At 43.9% G+C, this 22,471-nt stretch overlaps 1 protein-coding gene and 1 long non-coding RNA gene across 3 annotated transcripts in view; one reads left to right on the top strand and one right to left on the bottom strand.

Moving 5' to 3' along the window:
• The window catches only part of LOC115092106, a 65,411-nt gene extending 57,514 nt beyond the window's left edge, over positions 1-7,897 (top strand). For both annotated transcript variants that reach the window (XR_003856904.1, XR_003856903.1), the window contains one exon: positions 5,018-7,897. This is a non-coding gene — a long non-coding RNA (uncharacterized LOC115092106). The remainder of the gene's footprint in view (positions 1-5,017) is intronic.
• ALOX5AP (arachidonate 5-lipoxygenase activating protein) overlaps positions 1-22,471 on the bottom strand; it is a 52,207-nt gene that overhangs the window by 22,869 nt on the left and 6,867 nt on the right. The window lies entirely within an intron of this gene.

A 22,471-nucleotide genomic window follows, 5' to 3' on the forward strand; every position in this document is an offset into this window, starting at 1 on the left:
TTCTGTTGAATGCAGACAAAAAAAAAATATTGTCCAGATCCACAGCTGTTCTTGGAGCTCACTAGAGAGGAGTTGTAAGGTTTGGACTGGGAGGAGTCAGACTGTGGTCTATTTGCAAAGAGCAAGTTTAAGTTAATTTAATATGCTCGTGTGTTATTAATGTTATAATGCACATGAATGTATGTGAAACAGTTGCTAAATATGCAATGTTTTAATGTAAACCTTGATAACATTTGCATTTGAATTTTAAAATATAATATAATACAATAGAACCTTGACAAACAAACGAGGGTCTTTATTCTGATAAGAACACTGGTAAGATTCTGGGACTCAGCTCAGAAACATGTAGAATATTCCCTACAGGTACAAGAGCAAGTTTGCATACTGGAAAAGGGATAATAAGATTCATGCTCAGAAAAACGAGAAAGATAATGCTTTCTGTGTCTCCGAGGAATTATACACTCATTTGCAATTCACCATTATTTGGATAGGCAAACAGGCCTTCCTCCAGCTTTAAATAGCAAAATCTTTTAATTGATGGCCTTCCTGAATAGCTATTCTCCTTGGCCTCCTTTCTAATCTCAACATGAATAAATTGACCCCCAACTGTTTTTAACAATGAGGCTGCTATGTAAAAAAAAAAAGCTGATTATCAAAATTAAGGCTCCTAAGTTAGATGCCTATTTTCACCAAAATAGGAGCCTAACCTTTCAGCTGAAAATTCACCTAAATTTAGGGACTTAAAACTTAGGATCCTAAATTTTGAACTGCTATTCATTTCCTAAATTTAGTCCTTAAAGTACAGTAAAAGGTTGATATAAAAAAAAACATACAGGCATCCATGGGTGCGCGCGCACATTGTCGCGTTGATTTTATAACATGTGCAAGTCACCACGCACATGCTATAAAATATGATGCCTGCATGCACATATGTGCCCGATTTTGTATCAGCGTGCACATGTGCGCCCGAGTCACGACTCGCGTGAGCAGAGGGGTTGAATTTTTTAAAGTACACACGGGGAAGTGATTGGGCCTTTGCCCAGTTCCCTACACCCCTACCTAGCCTTCCTACCTTTTCCCCTCTCCTCTCCTCTCCTCCCCAACTCCTACCCCCTACCTACCTAACAATTTTTTTTTTGTTGTTTTAAACTTACCTTCTCCTTTGGAGCAGAAGTAAGTTATGTGCACTGGCTGGCTGCCGGCGTGCACTTTCCCAGGACAGGGCCTAATGGCCGTTGTCCCGGCCGGCACCTTCCCCGCCCCTCCCATTTCAGAGAGGCCGGCACTTCTGCGCATACCTGGGAATACTGTTGCTTCGGTGGACCCCTGAGCCGAGACGAGATCGACCTTACCTAAGGAGAAGATCCAACAGGTCCTCATCGTCGGGAGGCAGATCATGGGGCTGTGGTGATTCAGACCCAAGGCAGGGGTTAACAGCGGAGTCAGGTGGACAGTCCAGCGATCGAGGCAGGCGGCAGGCAGCGGAATCCAGAGAACAGTCCGAGGGTCGAGACAGGCAGTGGGCAGCAAAATCCAGTGAACAATCCAAGGGTTGAGGCCAGAAATCAGTCTGAGGGAGACAGGACCAGGATGATGGAGGGCAATGGAGAAAACTGGACCAGGAGGCAGTAACACATGGTCAGGGAGAATACCAGATCAGGAGCACAAGGCGGAACACGGAATCAGGAACACGAGCAGAATGAGCAGCTTCTCCGAAGACATGCCTTGTTGCATAGGCAAGTCTGAAGAGCAGGGACTAGGTTTAAGTAGTCCCTGCTTGATGACGTCGGATGGGATCCGTGGGAAATTCTCCCGCTGCGGTCCCTTTAAGAGTCCAAGAGACTGCTGCCAGGTGCTGGCGGCATTCTTTGCCGCGGGGAAGAGGCACAATGGTGGTGGCACGTCACGGAGGAGGAGGGAACCGTCCCCAGGCCCTGATGGGTGAGGGAAGCCGGCCGCGGAGTGAATGCAACAAATACGCGCGTGGCTGGGCCATTTTAAATATGCGCTCAGTGCGCACATGGCCAGGCCACACACGTATTCCCCGGTTTTAGCATATACAGTGCTTTGAAAATTTACCCTTAAGAGTACAGTATTGAAAATCAGTGCTAAGCTTCTAACTTTTATTCTCAAACTTTGCCCATATAGCCACCCGGTTTTTAGGGACATAAATTAACTACTCACCCCAAGAAAATTTTCAAAAGAGCTAATTTATGGCCCTAACTCTCAAACAGGCTGATACAGTACAGTGCGCTCCAGTGGAGCGCACTGTTAACCGGCATTTGGACGCGCATTTTTGACGCGCTAGCTTTACCCCTTATTCAGTAAGAGGCAATAGCGCGTCGAAAATGAGCGTCCAACCCCCCTCCCCAAGCCGCACATTTTACTTTCAGAAATTAGCGCCTACCCAAAGGTAGGCGTTAATTTCTGCCGGGGCCGGGGAAGTGCACAGAAAAGCAGTAAAAACTACTTTTCTGTGCACCCTCCGACTTAATATCATGGCGACATTAAGTCGGAGGTCCCAAAAGTTAAAAAAAGTAAAAAAAAATAAAAATTTAAAATCAGCCCACGGCTCGCGGGTTGAAAACAAGACGCTCAATTTTGCCGGCGTCCAGTTTCCGAACCCGTGGCTTTCAGCGGGCTCGAGAACCGACGCCAGCAAAATTGAGCGTCGGCTGTCAAACCCGCTGACAGCCGCCGCTCCTGCCCAAAAAGAGGCGCTAGGGACGCGCTAGTGTCCCTAGCACCTCTTTTTACCGCGGGCCCTAATTTAAATATTTTGGTTTACTGAATCACGCACACAGGACACTGGCCTGTGTGCGCGCCGGGAGAGCGGGCGCTCTCCCGCGAACTTTACTGAATCGGCCTGAAAGTTAGGAGCCTAAACCTTTTGAAAATTGACTTGAAAATATCTCTTTGGCTGCAGAGAAAAGCAGAAGTCTGTTATTATATACTCCTGCAGCATCCTGTACTTTGCTTGTTTGCAAGACAGCTGAGCAGGTCTCTATTTAAAAACAAATGTTTGAAAGACCCTTAAGTCAGTACCCATAAATGAAAAGCAGCACACTGCAAGAACTGAGTAATCTCCTTAGGCAGGCAATTGCTCCATTGCCAGAACATGTGCCAGATCTGAATCTGTAATACTTGGCTTGAAGTATTTTGTAATAGCTTGGTTTAAAGTGGTTAAAATGTTTGCTTTATATCTTGGGAGTGGGCAACAAGAAATGGATCTACTCTTGGGATCAGCCGAAAACTTCCTAGAGCTCCAGATTGGACACTGTTGGAGAAAGGGTGCTGGGCTCGATGGAGCCTTGGTCTGACCCAGTATAGCGCTTCATATGTTCTTATGCTCACAGGGGATCAATATGTTGTTACTTTACTTATAATATTTCTTGAATGCATTTTCATCAGGGCCTGGCTACTACAATAAAAACACATGAAGGGGTCTATGTGGCCCGACTTTCCAGTCCACCACTAAATATCCCTACTTCCATTTCCAGAAATATAACATCTTCAGCTATTCATCTCCCACCTTTTTGTGGTTCAAGGTGTGGCCAGTTTCATTTTAGAGCAAACACCAGAGAGGCAAGATGTAGAATGTTTTCCTCCCTGCTGAGGCCTCCTGCCTCATCAGGTTTCCCCTTTTTTGTAGGGGGCTGGCTTCTGTTCTCCACCTGCCAGAGGATCCCTGAGTATTTCGTTCAGTGTGATAGATTTTTGCCGGATTCCCCTTTGGGGCAAAAGGGCCCTCAAGCCAGAGGACTGAAGATATGTGAGCATCACTCTGCTCCCTAGGTGGGCAAGACTGGTGTCAGATCTGAGTGAGATTTTTGATGGCCGAAATATATCCTGCTTTTTCAAGAAGGAAAATTTAATTTTTGTTGTGAAGAGGTTTCAAGCCTGGCTGGATCAGCAGGTTCCCACCCAAACCCAACCCACCCAACCCAAGGAGTCTCCCTTTTAGACCAGCTTAATAGAGTTCAAGGAAGAACGAGGAGACCCCAGCCATCCGGATCCCCACTAATTTGGGACCAGGACACAGGGCTGGATGTTCGGGAAGACACTGGACTGTAAGATAGGAGTTTTGCAATGCATGAAGGGGACCCCTGAACTAGGAATCCCAGTTAAGCCGCTGGGAGAGCTTTTAGTGCCCAATTTACAGCACCATGGGAAGCTCCACTAGTGCGCTGAAAGAAAAAGACACCTGCCCACAGTGAAGCACTCTATCTGTAAAGACATCATCTGTAACTGCACAAATATTTAAGATGGACTTTTGTTTGCCTTAAAGCAATCAGTAGATTATTATTTAACACCTAGCACCTGGTCCTGTTTGGTTATTCACAGCATCTCCTTCCAGAGGAGGGAAATACAGACAAGGGACACACTAAAGTTTCTTTCATTGTCTGGGCCATAGACGAGAGTCTCCTCCCATGGAGAGAATTCCCCCCAGGGATCAAGAGTGGAGCTGGGAGGAAGTCAGCTAGCCAGAGCAGCTCCAAAGGTTGTAAGATTGTGTGCCCTGGGGATTAAACAACCTGGGTAAGGTTTACAGATAAATAGTGTTATGTTTGGGGGAGTGGGGGGAGGGGCTGATACTCACATGCACAAAAATTGAAAAAAACCTTTTCTAGTGAATAAACCAATATGACATATATAATGTATTTCACTCACATAGACATGCGCATCATAAGGAACACTTCTTCATGAACACTATTTTAATGGTGTATAAAGACCTCATAAAGAAAGTACCGGGAATGCACCATATGCTTTTTTAGTGCCTCGTGTCCTATTAATGATTTGAATCATCAGTCTTGGAACAGTTTGAATCACCCACAGAACTACTACAAATCAGAATAAAAAGCTAGTACTTGTCTTGGTTTGCTGAAATGGAAAAGCACCAAAACAGGCTTCAGAAACATTCATTCCTCAGTATTGTACTTGCCTGTGAAACAAATCACAAACTCTTTTGCCCAAACACCGGACACTGCGGCATTTTGAAAATGTCTTTCTTTTGCAGGGGTTCACAACATGATGCAGCAATGAGGATGAAACCGCCAACTGGCTGTCAAAGTTGAAAGAGATCCTCGTGACTGGACACGGATACTGCTCTTTACGAAAGCTACTCGCTTCCCAAGAGAGGAATGAATGTTTCCGAAGCCTGTTTTAGTGTTCTTCCATTTTGATGCAAAACAATGCATAAGAGACAGACCTTGCTCAATACAGCTTACAATCTAATCAAGAAAAAACATACAGGTCAAGAGACTTGAGGAGTTTCTTTCTAGCCAGTTAAGTAAATACTTAACCAGTTAGATCAAAACCTTTGAAAGTTCTCTGGGCTGAGCGGCTAAATTTAGATGGCTAATTTTCATAAGAGGATAAATTTAGCTGCTAAAAAGGCACTTCCTTTGCCCTATCCCCCTTCCCAATATATTAAAAAAAAAGACTGTCTAGCAGCTGATCCCAGTCCCTCCATCCTGTTCAATATTAAAAATTAAAGACAGTGCCATGGGCAGATCCTCCTCTCTCTTGATATTAAGAAATAAATACTGTCCCTTGGGCCAATCTACATTCTCTCCCTCCCTTCCACTCACCCAATATAAAAAAATAAAAACAGTGCCACGGTTAATCCTCCCCTCCCACCCATTCAATATTATGGAAAAAATGGCCAGCAAATCCCCCTCCATCCATTAAAACATGTCAAGTGACAAGCCCCCTCGATTTCTCTGGACCCGCCACCCTACCCCAAACCGTGAGCTAGGAGGACACAGGGCTATCATCATCCTGGTTCAGCATCCAGCATTCTTCTGAAAACAGCACTGCAGCCTTAGATTGCCGATAATTATATTGCTGGTTTAATGCTTCTGCCAGCCTCCCTTAATTTAAATTAACCAGATTGGCCAAATACCTGCCAGTTGGCAATCTTAGACATGAGGGGATGTGAAATCTATACCTTAAGTTGTTGCATTTAGTGGTCCACGAGTTGCTCCCACGATCTGCCGCACTCACCTCCCCCAGCTAGCCCTGTCTCGCGGCTCCTCATCACCAGCTACCTTCGTGGCATGATGCCGCCTGCCCCAACTCCACCTTGTGGCTCCTCAATGTGATGGAATGCCACCAGCTATCTACGTGGCAGGACACTGCAAGACCGGACCAGACGTGCTCCTCATTATTATTAAAAGTTGTTTAATATACTGCTTGTAAAGCATGTTAACCCATGTGGGGACAGCTTAAAAACAAGCGCTAGAGGTATGGTTCTGAATTCCCATTAGCTGTGTCCTTAGTTACTTGTTTGTACTGCCAAGGTTGCAAGGTGGTGTTTGTGAGGGATGGCCAGTGATATAATAATACCTTTAAATTCTAGTCAGCAAAAGCATGGAATGCAAATGCATATTTTGAATTTGCCAATCCCTTTGTATTTTAGGAAAGGGACCCTGGCATTTTGGGATATGCATACTTTGCTTTCCCCTGGTGTCTGTCTGTGTGTTTGGGTGGAGGGGGTGACTGGTGAGAGGGGAAGTGACTGGAGTGAATGTATGAGATGATATGTGGGAGAGAAATTACTTGGGGTGGTGACTGGTGAGAGAGAGGCAGCCTGGTGTGTGGGGGTGACTGGTGAGAGGGAGAGTAACCAGGATGACTGTATGGTGTGTCATGTAAGGGTTACATACTGGTTGAGGTGGTGACTGGTGAAAGAGAGGCAGCCTGGTATGTGGGGGTTGACTGGTGAGAGGGGGAGTGACTGGGATAACACTATGGGGTGACAAGTGAGAGAGAGACTGGTTGGGGTGGTGACTGGTGAAAGAGAGGCAACCTGATGTGTGTGGGGGTGACTGGTGAGAGGGGCGAGTGACTGGAATGACTGGGGTGACAGATGGGAGAGAGATTGGTTGAGATGGTGACAGGTGAGAGAGAGGCAGCCTGGTATGGGGAGATATGGTGGGAAAGGGAGTGTCTGGGGTGGCTGTATGGGGTGACAGGTGGGGGAAAGACTGGCTGGGTGGTGATTGGTGAGAGAGAGGCAGCCTGCTGTATGTGGGGGTGACTGGTGAAAGGGGGAATGACTGAGGTGACTGAGGTGACTGTATGGGGTGACAGGTGGGAGAGAGAGACTGGTTGTGATGGTGACTGGTAAGAGGCTGCTTGTTTTGTGTGGGGGTTCGACTGGTGAGAGGGGGAAGTAACTGAGGTGACTATGGGGTGACATGTGGGAGAGAGAGGCAGCCTGGTATGAGTGGGGGGTAACTGGGATAACTGTATGGGGGTGACAGGTCACCCGCCTCACACACCAGGCTGCCCCTCCTCTGACATCAGGGGGCTGGCTTCGCTTGTCAGGTGCTGGCTTCGCTTCAAGATGGGTGGTGCTGCTGAAAGGAGGCCTTTCTGAGACCTGTGCTGCTGGTTGCAGGCGATTTCGAGGGGGGGTCGGTTTGTTAGGCTCCCTCGATGCTGGTGGAGGCGTTTGGGGAGGCCCCTGCGGAGCTTGGCGTCAGTGAGATGTAAGATGAGCTCAGCAGTGCTGGATGGGTCCCCTGGGGTGAGTTTAAATTTAAACACCACTCACCCGGCCCCTCCTCTGACATCAGGGGGCTGGCTTTGCTTCAGGATGGGTGATGCTGCTGAAAGGAGGCCTTTCTGAGGCCTGTGCTGCTGGTTGCAGGCGATTTCGAGGGGGGTCAGTTTGTTAGGCTCCCTTGATGCTGGTGGAGGCGTTCGGGGAGGCCCCTGCGGAGCTTGGCGTCAGTGAGATGTGAGATGAGCTTGGCAGCGCTGGATCAAATAATAGCAGGTAATGGACTTCTCCAAGAACTTATCCAATCCTTTTTTAAACACAGCTATACTAACTGCACTAACCACGTCCTCTGGCAACAAATTCCAGAGTTTAATTGTGCATTGAGTGAAGAAGAACTTTCTCCAATTAGTTTAGTTTCTCCGATTAGTTTTCTCCGATTAGTCTCTATCATATCCCCCCTCAGCCGTCTCTTCTCCAAGCTGAAAAGTCCTAACCTCTTTAGTGTTTCCTCATAGGGAGCTGTTCCATTCCCCTTATCATTTTGATCGCCCTTCTCTGTACCTTCTCCATCGCAACTATATCTTTTTTGAGATGCGGCGACCAAAATTGTACACAGTATTCAAGGTGCGGTCTCACCATGGAGCGATACAAAGGCATTATAACATTTTCCGTTTTATTCACCATTCCCTTTCTAATAATTCCCAACATTCTGCCGCAGCACACTGAACTGACGATTACAATGTGTCATCCACTATGACGCCTAGATCTCTTTCTTGGGTGGTAGCACTTAATATGGAACCTAAAATTGTGTAACAATAGCATGGATTATTTTTCCCTGTGGAGTTGCCATCTTAAAAGTATAACATTTTCTACTTAAAATCATGTGTGGACATTGAATTTTTCTGCACATTTGCCTGATTGATTTATCTTATTTTTCCCTATATGCATCACCTTGCACTTATCCACATTAAATTTCATCTGCCATTTGGATGCCCAATTTTCCAGTCTCACAAGGTCTTCCTGCAATTTATCACAGTCTGCTTGTGATTTAACTACTCTGAACAATTTTGTGTCATCTGCAAATTTGATTATCTCACTCGTCGTATTTCTTTCCAGATCATTTATAAATATATTGAAAAGTAAGGGTCCTAATACAGATCCCCGAGGCACTCCACTGCCCACTCCCTTCCACTGAGAAAATTGTCCATTTAATCCTACTCTCTGTTTCCTGTCTTTTAGGCAGCACAAATAAGTAACTGAGGACACAGCTAATGGGAATGCTGAACCATACCTCTAGCTAACAAACTGCTCCCCCAATTGACACTTTTTAACTTATTAGTAACATTTTCAGTTAATGTGCACTAACACAAAATACACATTTTTATAATATTTTGTCATTTTTTTTGTTTCATGGCGCTTCTGAAACAAAATGAAATAGACAATGTTGTTGCCATTGTCTATTTTGTTTAAAATGAATGCACATCACTAATAAGTACTATAAATCACAATCTGTCATTAAACATATTTGGAAACTGGAAAATGATACAGTGCATCTTTTTGCCTAATAAAAAAAGTTCTGTAGAATAACCCAAGTGATGGATTTTGTGAGGTCTTGCAGTTACTAACATTTAAATCTTACTAAAGATCTTCAAATTCCTAGCAAATGATAGTACTATGATTATTACAAAATGTTAGTTGTGTTGTAAGTGGATGGTGTAATTCATTTCTCAACACATTGCAGAACTAGTTTCTGTGTAATGAACAGGGTTTACAAAGAGTAATAAGATGTGCCATACTGCGTCAGAGCAAAGGTCCATTGAACCCAGCACCCTGTCTCCAATGGCGGTCACAAGCTACCCAAGGATAAGCCGCGGCTTTCTCAGATCTACTTGGCTAATAATAGTTTATGGACTGTTCCTCTAAGAACTTGACCAAACCCCTTTTAAACCCAGCTATACTACATGCTTTGACCATGACCTCCAGCAACAAATTCCACAACTTGATTGGGCATTGAATGAAAAAAAAAATTTCTCAGTTTTGTTTTTAATCTGTTACCTGTTAGTTTCATGAAATGTCCCCTAGTCTTTGAACCATTTGAAAGGATAATTAACTATTCCCTATTTATCTGTTCCATCCCACTCATGATTTTATAAATAGTAACATAGTAATAAACATAGTAACAATGGCAAAAAAGACAAAATGGTCCATCCAGTCTGCCCAGGAAGTTTCATATAGTAGTAACCTAACCGCCGCTCTGTGCAGGATACCTTTCTGTCTCTATTTAGGGTAGTAATTGCTGTTCTGTGCTGGTTACCACCAAACCTTATGTTAAGGGTAGTAATATTTATAATCAGACATGCTGCTTGAGCATGCTTTGCTTTTGGTCTTGGCCATAGAAGCAGTCCTGTGTGTTTTCCCTGTTATCTGGAAAGGAATGTGAATGAAGAGTGGGTGGCTCATGGGAACGATAGCTACTACCTGGTAGGGATGTGAATCGTGTGATCGATCGTCTTAACGATCGATTTTCGCTGGGGGGGGGGGGAGGGAAATCTGATCGTCATGGGTTTTTTTGTTAAAAAATCGCCAAATCGTAAATCGGCGGGAAAACCGGCACACCAAAACAACCCTAAAACCCACCCCGACCCTTTAAAACAAATCCCCCACCCTCCCGAACCCCCCAAAATATTTTAAATTACCTGGGGTCCAGTGGGGGATCCCAGCGCGATCTCCCGCTCTCGGGCTACGGCTGCGTTAATAGAAATGGCGCCGGTGGCCCTTTGCCCTTACCATATGACAGGGCAAAGGTAGCGCCGGCGCCATTTTGGTTCCTGTCACCCGACGTCATGAGTGCAGGAGATCGCTCCCGGACCCCCGCTGGACCCCCAGGGACTTTTAGCGTGTCCCTAGCGCCTCCTTTTGGCCCAGAGCGGCGGCTGTCAGCGGGTTTGACAGCCGATGCTCAATTTTGCCAGCGTCAGTTCCCGAGCCCGCTGACAGCCACGGGCTCGGAAACCAGACGCCGGCAAAATTGAGCATCCGGTTTTCGACCCAACAGCCGCGGACTGACTTCAAATTTTTTTTTTTACTTTTTTTACCCTTCGGGACCTCCGACTTAATATCGCCATGATATTAAGTCAGAGGGTGCACAGAAAAGCAGTTTTTACTAGGGATGTGAATCGTTTTTGAACGATTAAAATTATCGTCAGATAATTTTAAAATCGTCCTAAATCGTTAGAGTGCACGATACAATACAAATGCCCCCGATTTATCGTCAGGGGCATTTGCATTGTATCGTTAAATAGGGCACGGGAATTATTTGGGGGAGGGCGGGAAAACCGGCACACCAAAACAACCCTTAAACCCACCCCGACCCTTTAAAACCAATTCCTTACCCTCCCCCACCCTCCCGAACCCCCCCAAAATGTTAAGTTACCTGGTGGTCCAGTGGGGGGGGGGGGGGGGGGGGTCCCGGCGCGATCTCCCGCTCTCGGGCCATCCACGCCATTTTGGCTGCCACTAATTAAAATGGCGCCGATGGCCTGATAAAAAAAAAATCCACCCGACCCTTTAAATCAACCACCCTCCCGACCCTTTTTTTTTAGGGAGGCCTGCGCCGCTAAAAAAAAAAACCCCACCCGACCCTTTAAATCGAACCCCCTCCTTACCCCTCCCGACCCCCCAAAACCTTTTAAAATTACCTGGTGGTCCAGGGGGGCCTCGGGGGGCCTCGGGGAGAGATCCAGGGGGGCCTCGGGGAGAGGAGAGATCCAGGGGGGCCTTGGGAAGAGATTTCCCGTTCCCAGGCATCAGCTGTTCTAAAAAAAATGGCGCCGATGCCCCTTTGCCCTTACCATGTGACAGGGTATCCGTGCCATTGGCCGGCCCCTGTCACATGGTAGGAGCACTGGATGGCCGGCGCCCTATTATACTATACTCTATAATAGGGGCTGATGAGTAAAGATGGCCGGCGCCATCTTTAAAGATGGCGCCGGCCATCCAGTGCTCCTACCATAGGGAAGAGGAACCCAAATTATACTTACAAGGTGCAAGGTTCCACATTGGAAGTCACCGTCCAGGAAAAGGATCTAAGTGTCATTGTGGATAATATGTTGAAATCCTCTGCTCAGTGTGTGGCAGTGGCCAAAAAAGCAAATAGAATGCTAGGAATAAATTTATTTTTCAAGAACCCACCCATCTAGAGATATTCTTGACTGATAAAGAACAGGGATGAGGTAAAATGACTGTAATGTAAAAGGAGGAATTCCAAGATGGCTGCATGCTTGTGCCGGGAACGCTTCTCAATTCCCAAATAAAAATAATTACTTTGAAAGGATTTCCTCAAACAGCTATGGGAAAAAGAAAGGGGAAGGCAAGATCCTACCCCGACGTTGCCGAGATGTTGCCTGTGACCGGTTCTAGGGATCTACAAGTCGTCCGGAACCTGGAGATTTGCTCCGAAGTGAAGTCCTTGGAAGGGAGTGCATGTGGTGGACCAACGCAAACCTCCCCGGACCTGGAGTCAACATTATCGCCGGAGCTGAGTTGGGCCCCTCCTCAACCTGGCCCCCCCATGAAGAGGGATGACGCGATCATTCAGCTCCTGTCACATGAGGAAGATCGTAGGCAGCCGGCTGCCTCAGCGTCAGGTGGAGCCATGGTGGAAGGGCAAACACAAGGAGCGGTTAGCCGGACAACAAGCGATGAGAACACTGGATTTGATCGAGCTATGAATCAAACAATTGTGTCTCCTCAGTCTGATACCGAGGTAACATCTTTTACCTTATCAACGCCATCTTTAATAACTCTGGAAATCATTTGGGAAGCTATTACCAAGCTTTCAAACCAACTCTCATGTTTTATATCTCAACAACAAGAAATAACTGGCCAAGTTAATGCCATAAGATCCCAAATTTCTGAAATTAAGGAGCAAAATGTGGTTTTGGAGACTAAAGGGATAAGTTTGCAAAAGTCTGTGGACAGTGGACACTGTGATTAAGGGTCACTCTTATCTACAAAATAAAATGGAAAATCTGGAGAACAGAATTCATCGCTGCAATCTTAGGATGTTAAATTTTCCTAAGAAAAAATTTGTGTCACCAATTGAAATGCTCCATAAATATTTTCTGGAAACTTTACCTATAAACAAGAAATGATTCCCCCGATTTCTAAGGCTTATTATTTGCCCTTTAAGGCTTCTTTGCAAGTGAATGTAAGAACTGAGGTATCTCCTATAATTGATACCTCACACTTATCTTCTTTTCTGGAAAGCTCAATCGAAGAAGTAAAAACTTCAACTTTAATAGTGACATTAGCACTGGATTCAGACACAGAATTTGTCTTAAAAATGTTTTTCAGACATAGAGATGCATTATTTCTAGGGGAAAAAATCCATATGTTCCCGGCTGTTGCAAAAACCACACAAGTGAAAAGAAAGCGATTTCTAATGATGTGCCCAGCTATTATAGGTCTGGGTGCCTCTTTTTGGTTGTATTTCCCCTGTAAATGTGTGGTGAAACATGCTGGGGTCAAATACGTGTTTTTCGACCCATTACAATTAACCTCTTTTATCAATAGTAAAGTCAACCCTGAGCCATCGCTTGTTAGAACAAGTTCCAAGTAATGTGATCCGACCCTAGAAAGTAAATGTTCACTAGTTTTTGTGGTCTATTCTAAAATTGATCTAGATAGATTTAATTTCCTTCTGATTTTCACAAGAATCCCCCCATTATTGTGGTCTAACAGGATAATACAGGGAATGAATATTGTGTTTATTATCCTTGTCCAATATTTCCTATGATTTGAGAGATTCATTTATCACTGTATATCATTTCTTGTCAAGTTTATTCTTGTTAACTGAGTGTAAAAAGCAATAAATAAAAGATAAAAAAAAATGTAAAAGTCTCTTTTTCAGTATATGTATACTAATTTTATTAAGTAATTTAGGTTATTTTCTTTGTATATCCTCCCATTGTTGGGGACTATAAATCTGATGTACTGAAAAAATTTTTTTTGAGGTGTATTCCTTGTTTTGTTTTAAGTACTAAAGATAAATTTCTTGATTTTTGGAAACATAAAAGAATTTGTTGAAAATCCAAATAAAATATAAATTATAAAGAATGCTAGGAATTAATAGGAAAGGAATGGAGAATAAAACAGAGAATATGTAATGCCTCTGTATTGCTCCATGATGTGACCTAACCTTGAGTATTGTGTGAAGTTCTGGTCACCGCATCTCAAAAAAGATATAGCAGAATTAGAAAAGGTATGGAGAAGGGTGACCAAAATGATAAACCAGATGGAATGATTTCCTTATGAAGAAAGGCTAAAGAGGTTAGGAATCTTCAGTTTGGAGAAGATATGGCTGAGGGGAGATATGATAAAGGGCTATGAAATAATGAGTGGAGTGGCATGCGTAAACTTGAATTGGTTGTTTACTCTTTCAAAAACTACAAAAACTAGGGTACACTGAATGAAGTTACAGGGTGATACATTTAAGTAAATAGGAGGAGAACATATTTTTTTTACTCAACACATAATTAAACTCTGGAATTCATTTCTGGAGATTGTGGTGAAAGCTGTTAGTGTGACAGGGTTTAAAAAAAGATCTAGACAAGTTCCTGGAAGAAAAATCCATAAACCATTAAGTTGGACTTGGGGAAAGCAGCATGGAACCTATTGACTTTTTGGAATCCTGCCAGGTATTTGTGACTAGGATTGGCTACTGTTGGAAACAGGATTCTGGGCTTGATAGACCTTTGGTCTGACCCTGTATGGCAAATCTTATGGTCTTTAGGGTATGTGTGTGTGGTGTGTGTGTGTGCATGTGTGTGTGTTCCTCTCCTCCACTTTTCTGAAGGATCAGTGCCACATGAGGGGAGACTTCCTGTCCAAGAGTACTCCTGCTCAACTCTTCTCTTCCTCCATGACCTCCCTCACCTGAAGGAGAGCTTGATCCAATGACTGCAGCAGTAGCAATAAAAAATTGCAGGGCCTGTGAGTTTCCGTGTACTCACAGATCATGCAGTAGCACCATACAAACCTTCTGCATTGGCTTTCTGTTACTAATGAAATCCTGGAACGATCAAGGCCACCATAGAACCTGTTAATTCATCCAACTCAAAGACCTCACACATTTCTTTTTGTTGTTGTTTCTGCTGCTATGGACACCAGCTCAAGAGCATAGTCCATTGTTTTGTTTTTCTTTTCATGTCAGTGGCAGGCTCAGATGGCAGCATGGTGGCATGACACCTTTAAAATTTGGCAGCATAGGCAACTGCCTACATTGTGTATGCCACAATGCAAGCCTGGAAGGAATCAGTAAAGGCCTCCATGCATGATCCACCTACCAGAACCATCTCAAGCAGATTTTATCTAACCTTTATTTAAAACCCTCCAGTCTATATTCTCCCTAGATAACTTATGCTTTTGCTTTACTACCCTTAATATTAGAATGTTCTTATTGACACAAAATAAACTATCTGTGCTGCTATTTAAACCATATCTATTTGTCCTTTCCGAGTGGAGGTAGAGAATTCATCTCTGTTTTCTTCATATATCTAAATATTGCTCTCAAGTTACCTCACAGGGAAATTTTGTTTGTTTCATTATGTTTATTTCATTTCATGTGTGTCACTCTTGCCCCTTTCTATTTCGCAGACCCTAGGTAGGGGCTAAGAGACTTCTGGGGGCAGGGGCAGGGGAATTAATTTTACTGTTTTGGCAGCTCTCATTTTTTTGTGTGTTGACTTTCAAATATTAAAGTCAACAACAACAAAAAAAGAATTTCTGAGGATTTTTTAAAATTTTGTTTAAAAATGAAACTAAAGCAGGTGTTTCAACATGTTTTTCATTTTGTTTAAAAATGAATACACTTCCCTATCCATTTCCTTTGCGGTCATATTGTCTAGACTTCTAATCAGTTTTGCTATTGTCCTTTGAACTTTATCCACATTATTCTTGAATTATGGAGCTCCAGAGTGAACACAGTCCAAAGGCTTTACCAATTTGGCATAGAGTGAAATAGTAACATAGTAAAAGATGAAAGATAAAAGACCCAAAAGATCCATCTAGTCTGTCAAGCAAGTTACTTGGGTGGGAGAATTACTTCACTTATCATACATTCAATACCCAGTAAACTCCTTATCATAATATTTCATGAGAATAAAGAATATCTTACCAAGTGAAGTAGTTTGTGAGAGCCCTTTGATAAGAAATTGTTAGCACATCACTGCATCTATTAACACATTCCAGTATGGTGTTAGGTTGCATTTTTTTCTAACAGTAGTACACTGTTGTCTCATATTTAGTTTGTGGTCTTCTATAACTCCTTTTTTCTGCTATTAGTACTTATCAGTCAGTCACTTCCCATTTTAGAGCTGATGCAATACAGTGCGCTCAGACAAATGTACTGTTAACCTGCAGTTGGACGGGGGTTGTAGAGGTGCTAACTACCTAATCCTCTTATGCAATAAGGGGATTAGCGCCTCTATAACACGTGTCCAAGTTGGAGTGAATCTAATAGCGCCCATTACATGCAAAAGAATGTGAATGAGGCTATTAGCTATTCACTCCCTATGCCAAAAAAAAAAAAAAAAAGATATATTTGAACTTGTTTAAAGGAGATAACTTCCTCTATCATCAGGAACTGTTCATAACAATGATTTTTTTAAAGAAAAAATTTTTAAGGAAGAAAGTGGAATGTTTCATAGAACTTTAATGCATTACTGACTTGTAATGCAATATATCAGTTTTAATCATGAACTTTCCACCTCCAACCCTTTTCTTAAATTTTTTTGTGAATTTCAAAGTGCACTAAAACTTTTTTATTGAATTTATTCAATGGCAGTGGTAAGTTAGAGTACCGCTTGGTGAATTTAAGATTTTGGTCCACCCCATTTATCCAGTTCAGGAAAGCTTCCAATTTCTCTTGTGATTCCTTCCAGACGACAAAAATATCGTCAATGTATCGGTATGATACATTGACGATATTTGAAATAGTCATTTTCAACAACTATTTTTGTTTCGATGAGAAATTTTATCATCAGAATCATGGCATCCCGATGGGGTCGTCTTTAGCTCCTGCAGTTGCAAATTTGTTTGGGCAAATTTTGAGGACACTGTAATTTATCCATCTCAATGGTGGTCAATGATTGGGGCATGGTACCGATACATTGACGATATTTTTGTCGTCTGGAAGGAATCACAAGAGAAATTGGAAGCTTTCCTGAACTGGATAAATGGGGTGGACCAAAATCTTAAATTCACCTTTCATTATAGCACATCCAAAATAGTGTATTTGGATGTTGTTGTAGAAATGAAAGAGGGTCAACTATTCACGACTGTAAACAGAAAAATCACTGACAAGAACAATTTATTAAAGTACCACAGTCATCATGCAACAGCATTTAAAAAGGGTCTTCCTGTGTCACAATTCTTCCACATTAGAAGAATTTGTTCATCCAACATAGAATTTGAAAAACAAGCACAGTTGTTGTCTAAGAAATTCAGAGATCGGGGATATCCTGGGGAAAGTCATCAAACAAGCCTATAAAAGATCCAAGTACAGTGACCGGGCTCAACTCCTTGCTTATCGTGAACGAAGAGCACAAGAGCAGTTGGTATTTGTCCTCCAGCAAAGTACCTCTACTGTGGCATTGATTGACTCTGTGAAGAGGCATTGGCACGTACTGGGACTCCATGAAATTTTCAATGAACTCCCGTTGTTTGCTACGAGTCGGGGGTCTAACATCTGAGATAAGGTAGTGCATGCTAGCTTAACTAGGACACGGCCCCTTTTTGACAACAAGGGAACACACAAGCAGTGCGGTGCATGTTCTATTTGTGCTAACACTATAGAAGGCAACACCTGGATTGAAGCAAACACTGGTTATGTAGTTAAACGTAAAGCAAGCACTAACTGTATGTCAAAGAACGTGATTTATGCGATTGTTTGCAAATGTTCTAAAGTCTATGTGGGACGCACAAGGAGGGTTATCAAAACCCGGATGATGGAGCATAGATCGCGAATTAATAATGGAGTTTTGTCCGCGCCATTGGCCAATCACTGCGTTGAGCATGGTTACAGCTTTGATGACTTAAAATGGACCATTATCGAACAGGTTACTGTGAAGTCTATGTGGGATGATTTGACTACCATTCTCAACCGAAGAGAACAGTATTGGATTTTTAAATTAAAAACTGAGACACCTTCAGGTTTAAATGATTTGATTGACTGGTCGTCCCTCCTATGAGCGGTTTTCAGGAAGGAGGAGCCCTTTTGACATCTAGCCATGTGCACAATCACGTGATGGTAATGTCCCTTTAAACCAGGGACGCTGACAAGGGTGAGCAGGTTCGCCATCTTTTTTTGAAGACGGAAACAGATGGAGCAGCGTTTAGACGAGCTTGTTATGGATTTGAAAAAGGCTACATTTACTCAAACACTTTGGATATAATTTGAGTGGACTCTCCTGAAGAAGATTCATCGAAACTGGGCCTCGTTGGGGCAAGTGCCACTGAAAAAGATCCGCGTTTTGAACAACAATCTAAGCTAAGTAATTTTCTGTCTCTCTAGGGATTGGTGACCTGAAACCCTTGGTTCAGCACACACTGTTTCACTTTGTTCTTAACCTTCTTTAAAACATTTAAATGGACTGAGCAGTCAATAAGATAAAAGATGCAAGTTGGTTAAGCAACATCAATTTTTAATCATATATAACAAATAATAAAAAATAGGACAAATAAAAATTCTTTTGTAAAAATTAAAAGTGGTGGAAGGTGGTGCTCATGATTATAATACTAAATTGAGCTAGACACCAAGGTTTGGTGTTCTGGTAATTATATGAAGCATCATCCGACACTTCATAATCTTTTTATAATTGGGGGACACTGAGGTGTATTTATAAAAAATTGTTCTTTAAAAAAAATTTAAGACATACTTTATTTAATGAGAATAACATTCGATTAGTGTGCGGGTTCATTTTGTGGATTTATATACGGGTTACCCCCACTTTTTGTGGATGGTTAGTGGTAGGATGAGAATTAATGGCAAATTCAGCCCATGGTAACAGTTTGGCCCAGTTATTCTGACGGCAACTCACAATAGGTCTGAATGAACTGTTTCAGGGTCCTATTCATCCTTTCTGTTTGGCCATTAGATTGAGGATGATAGGCAGATGTATAATCTAGAGAGATGTTGAAAAGTTTGCACAGGGCCTTCCAGAATCTTGCCGTGAACTGAGATCCTCGATCCGAGACTATGTGCTTTGGTAGGCCATGGAGGCGAAAGATATGGACTATGAAGAGCTTCGCAAGTTCCGAGGCTGAGGGTAAGCCAGCTAGTGCCATGAAGTGGGCCATCTTGCTGAAGCGGTCGACTGTGACCCAGATGGTATTCATACCTCCAGAAAGGGGTAGATCAACTACAAAATCAGTAGCGATATGCATCCAGGGCTGTTCCGGAGCTGGAAGCGGTTGTAGCAACCCCCACGGTTGGCCAGAAGTAGGCTTGTGCTTGGCACAGTTGGCACAAGATGCCACATAGGAGAGTGTATCTTCCTTGATAGTTGGCCACCAATAATACTTCTGTAGCTTCAGCAGAGTACGGCATTGACCAGGATGGCCAGCCAGCTTGGAATCGTGCGCCCAATAGAGTACTTTCTTTCTGAGATTCTTTGACACGATAGTTTTACCAGCGGGCACAGAATGAGTAGCCGCTAAGACAACTTTCTTCGGGTCAATTATGTGCTGCAGCTCTTCCGGAATGTCCTCCGAGAGAAAGGAGCGTGATAGGGCATCAGCTCTGGTATTCTTGTCTCCGGGGCAATCCACTGCTGAAGAAATCCATCAATTATGGACTCAGATGAAAGCAATGCTACTCAAAGAGAGTGATCGAGCCAAAAGGTTTTATGATGCTCATCATTCCAAAGTGCCTGTCTTTCAATGTGGTGACAAAGTCTGACTATCCACTAAGCACCTTAGACTGAAGTTACCCTCCTCTCGATTTGCTCCTCACTATGTTGGACCATTTCCAATCCTCCGACGTCTTGGCAATGTTACCCACAGTCTGAAGTTACTACCTGGATTGAACATCTATATTGCTTTTCATGTTTCACTTCTGAAACCACTCATCATCAGTGAATTCTCTTCCAAATCTCAGGAACCATCTCCTATCAATGCAGAAGATGATCTAGAACAGCCAGTGTGTCGCGACACAATAGTGTGTCATCTCCCGGTGTCCCACTACCCCATTGTACTTTCCTTTTGCCTTTTTCCAGCCCCCATTGCCCAATGGGAAGCCTCCTTCATTCTGCCTGCCCACGCACAGGCCAATCGAAAGCCTCCTCCCTACCAGTGGGAGTAGGAAGAAGGGAGGAAGCCTTTGATTGGCCAGTGAGGCAGGCATCAGAATGCCCGGGGATGGGGTGGGAGGAATAGAAACTTTTGAACTCTGACGAAGCAAGGCCACATGGTGAAGAGGAAACCCGACCCCGTCCAAGCAAGGCCGCCACAGCCTGTGGCGATGAAAAGGAAACCCGACCCCAACCGAGGCCACCACGGGAGCTGGTTTGTGTGGGTGTGAATGGGTGCCTGGGTGAGAGCTTGTGTGTGTGGGTGTGAATGGATTCCTGGGTGAAAGCTTGTGGGTGTGAATAGATGTCAGAGTGAGAGCTGGTGTGAACGGGGTGCTTGGGTGAGAGCTTGTGTATGTGGGTGTGAATGGATGCCTGGGTGAGAGCTTGTGTGGGTGGGTGTGAATGGATGCCTGGGTGAGAGCTTGTGGATGTGAATGGGTGCCAGAGTGAGAGCTTGTTTGTGTGAATGGGTGCCAGAGTGAGAGCTGGTGTGAATGGGTGCTTGGGTGAGAGCTTGTGTGTGTGGGTGTGAATGGGTACTTGGGGGAGAGCTTGTGTCTGTGGGTGTGAATGGGTGCTTGGGGGAGAGCTTGTGTCTGTGGGTGTGAATGGATGCATGGGTGAGAGCTGGTGTGAATGGGTGCTTGGGTGAGAGCTTGTGGGTATGAATGGAAGCCTGGGTGAGAGCTTGTGTCTGTGAGTGTTAATGGATGCATGGGTGAGAGCTGGTGTGAATGGGTGCTTGGGTGAGAGCTTGTGTCTGTAGGTGTGAATGGGTGCCAGGGTGAGAGCTTGTGTCTGTGGGTGTGAATGGATGCCTGGGTAAGAGCTTGTGGGTGTGAATGGGTGCCAGGGTGAGAGCTTGTGGGTGTGAATAGATGCCAGGGTGAGAGCTTGTGTGTGTGGGTGTGAATGGATGCCTGGGTGAGAGCTTGTGGGTGTGAATGGATGCCAGGGTGAGAGCTTGTGGGTCTGAATGGAAGCCTGGGTGAGAGCTTGTGTCTCTGGGTGTGAATGGGTGCCAGGGTGAGAGCTTGCGTCTGTAGGTGTGAATGGATGCCAGGGTGAGAGCTTATGTCTGTGGGTGTGAATAGGTGCCTGGGTGAGAGCTGGTGTGAATGGGTACGAGAGCATTTGTGTGTGATTGAGAGCTTGTATATAAGAGACCATGAGTGTTATTGAGAGAGAGACTGGTCAGGGAGGTGATGTGTTTCTGTGTGAAAGAGAGAGACTGGTCAGGAAGATGATTAGTTTGTGTATGTGAGAGAGAGAGAGACTGGTCAGGAAGATGACTGATGTGAGAGAGAGACTGGGACTGGTCGTGGGGTCTAATTGGGGGGGGGGGGGGTGTGACTGGTTGTAGGTGCTAAGGAAGAGGACTGTGAGGACAGAGCTTCAGCAGCCCTTTCTGCTTCTGGTGAGTGCTATTGGCCTGGAAGGGAAAGGAGTAGGAGAGCTGCTGGAGAGGTTAAGTAAAGGTGGCTTTTTAAGGTTATTTTTCTTGATTGACTGCCATTTTAATTATTGGATATTATGCGATGTCTGCTGTTTTGAAATATTTATTGATATTTGGACATGTTTCATAATTTTTATGAGTTTTTAATTGTTGGATATTATTCTGTTCAGCAGCTGTTTTGTAACATTTATTAGTATAGCTTTACAATTATTTCTGTGTGAGGCTCTATAGCAGCTTGGCTTTTTCTGTTTTCCCAATAGGAAATGTATTAGTGTTTAGGGCCTGGTTTAACAGTTGTATTTCTTAGATAGGGTTGTTATTGTTGAGTATGTTCCATAATACAGGTGTAACTTAGTGTGGGTTAGTTTGTGTACATTATTGCAAATCCTGAGAGTCTGTTAGGTGCTATATTTCTCTTTCCATTTCTCCAGGTTCTCACTGCATGCAGAGTGGCTTTTTTGGTTTTCCATTCCAGTTTCTGTCACCATGTTTATAATTTGTGGTTTTTCTGTACTTGGTGAAGGTCAGTTCTGATTTGTGACTGAGATGAGGTATTTAACTAGCATGTAGGCATTTGTATCAATCTTATTTGTTGTGTTTTCTCAATAGGATATGCATTAGTGGTAAATTACTGTCTTTTCATAAGGAAGGCTATTTTGCCTGGTAGTAAAAGGAGTTTGTTTTGCTTTTACTGGGATGTCATCAGAACCAGAATATCTTTTTTGTATGGCGAGTTGTACAGGGTAATGCCCTAGATCTGCTCTGCACTCATGGCTGGAGGTTGAGGGGATTCCTGTGGATGCAGAGTGCATGTTTACATTTAGCCCCCTGATGGTCACATGTTCAGTGTGTCACGCATGTGAGAACCATCTGTCAGGTGTGTCCCGGCCAAAAAAAGGTTGAGAACCACTGACCTAGAATACAAGGTTGAAGCCATTCTTTATGTCCGCAAACGAGGCAAAACCTGGGAATACCTTCTCTCATGGGAAGGTTTTGGCCCTGAAGAAAATTCTTGGGAGCCTCTGGCTAATATCCTTGACAAAGAGATGCTCCATCAGTTTCATCTCTCGCATCCTTGGAAACTAAAACCTGGTACCCGCAGAGGAGATCGCCCTTTGAAGGGGGGTACTGTTGCAACCGTCCCTTCCCGAC

Source organism: Rhinatrema bivittatum, chromosome 5 (genome assembly GCF_901001135.1).
Source record: "Rhinatrema bivittatum chromosome 5, aRhiBiv1.1, whole genome shotgun sequence".
Lineage (NCBI taxonomy): Eukaryota > Metazoa > Chordata > Amphibia > Gymnophiona > Rhinatrematidae > Rhinatrema > Rhinatrema bivittatum.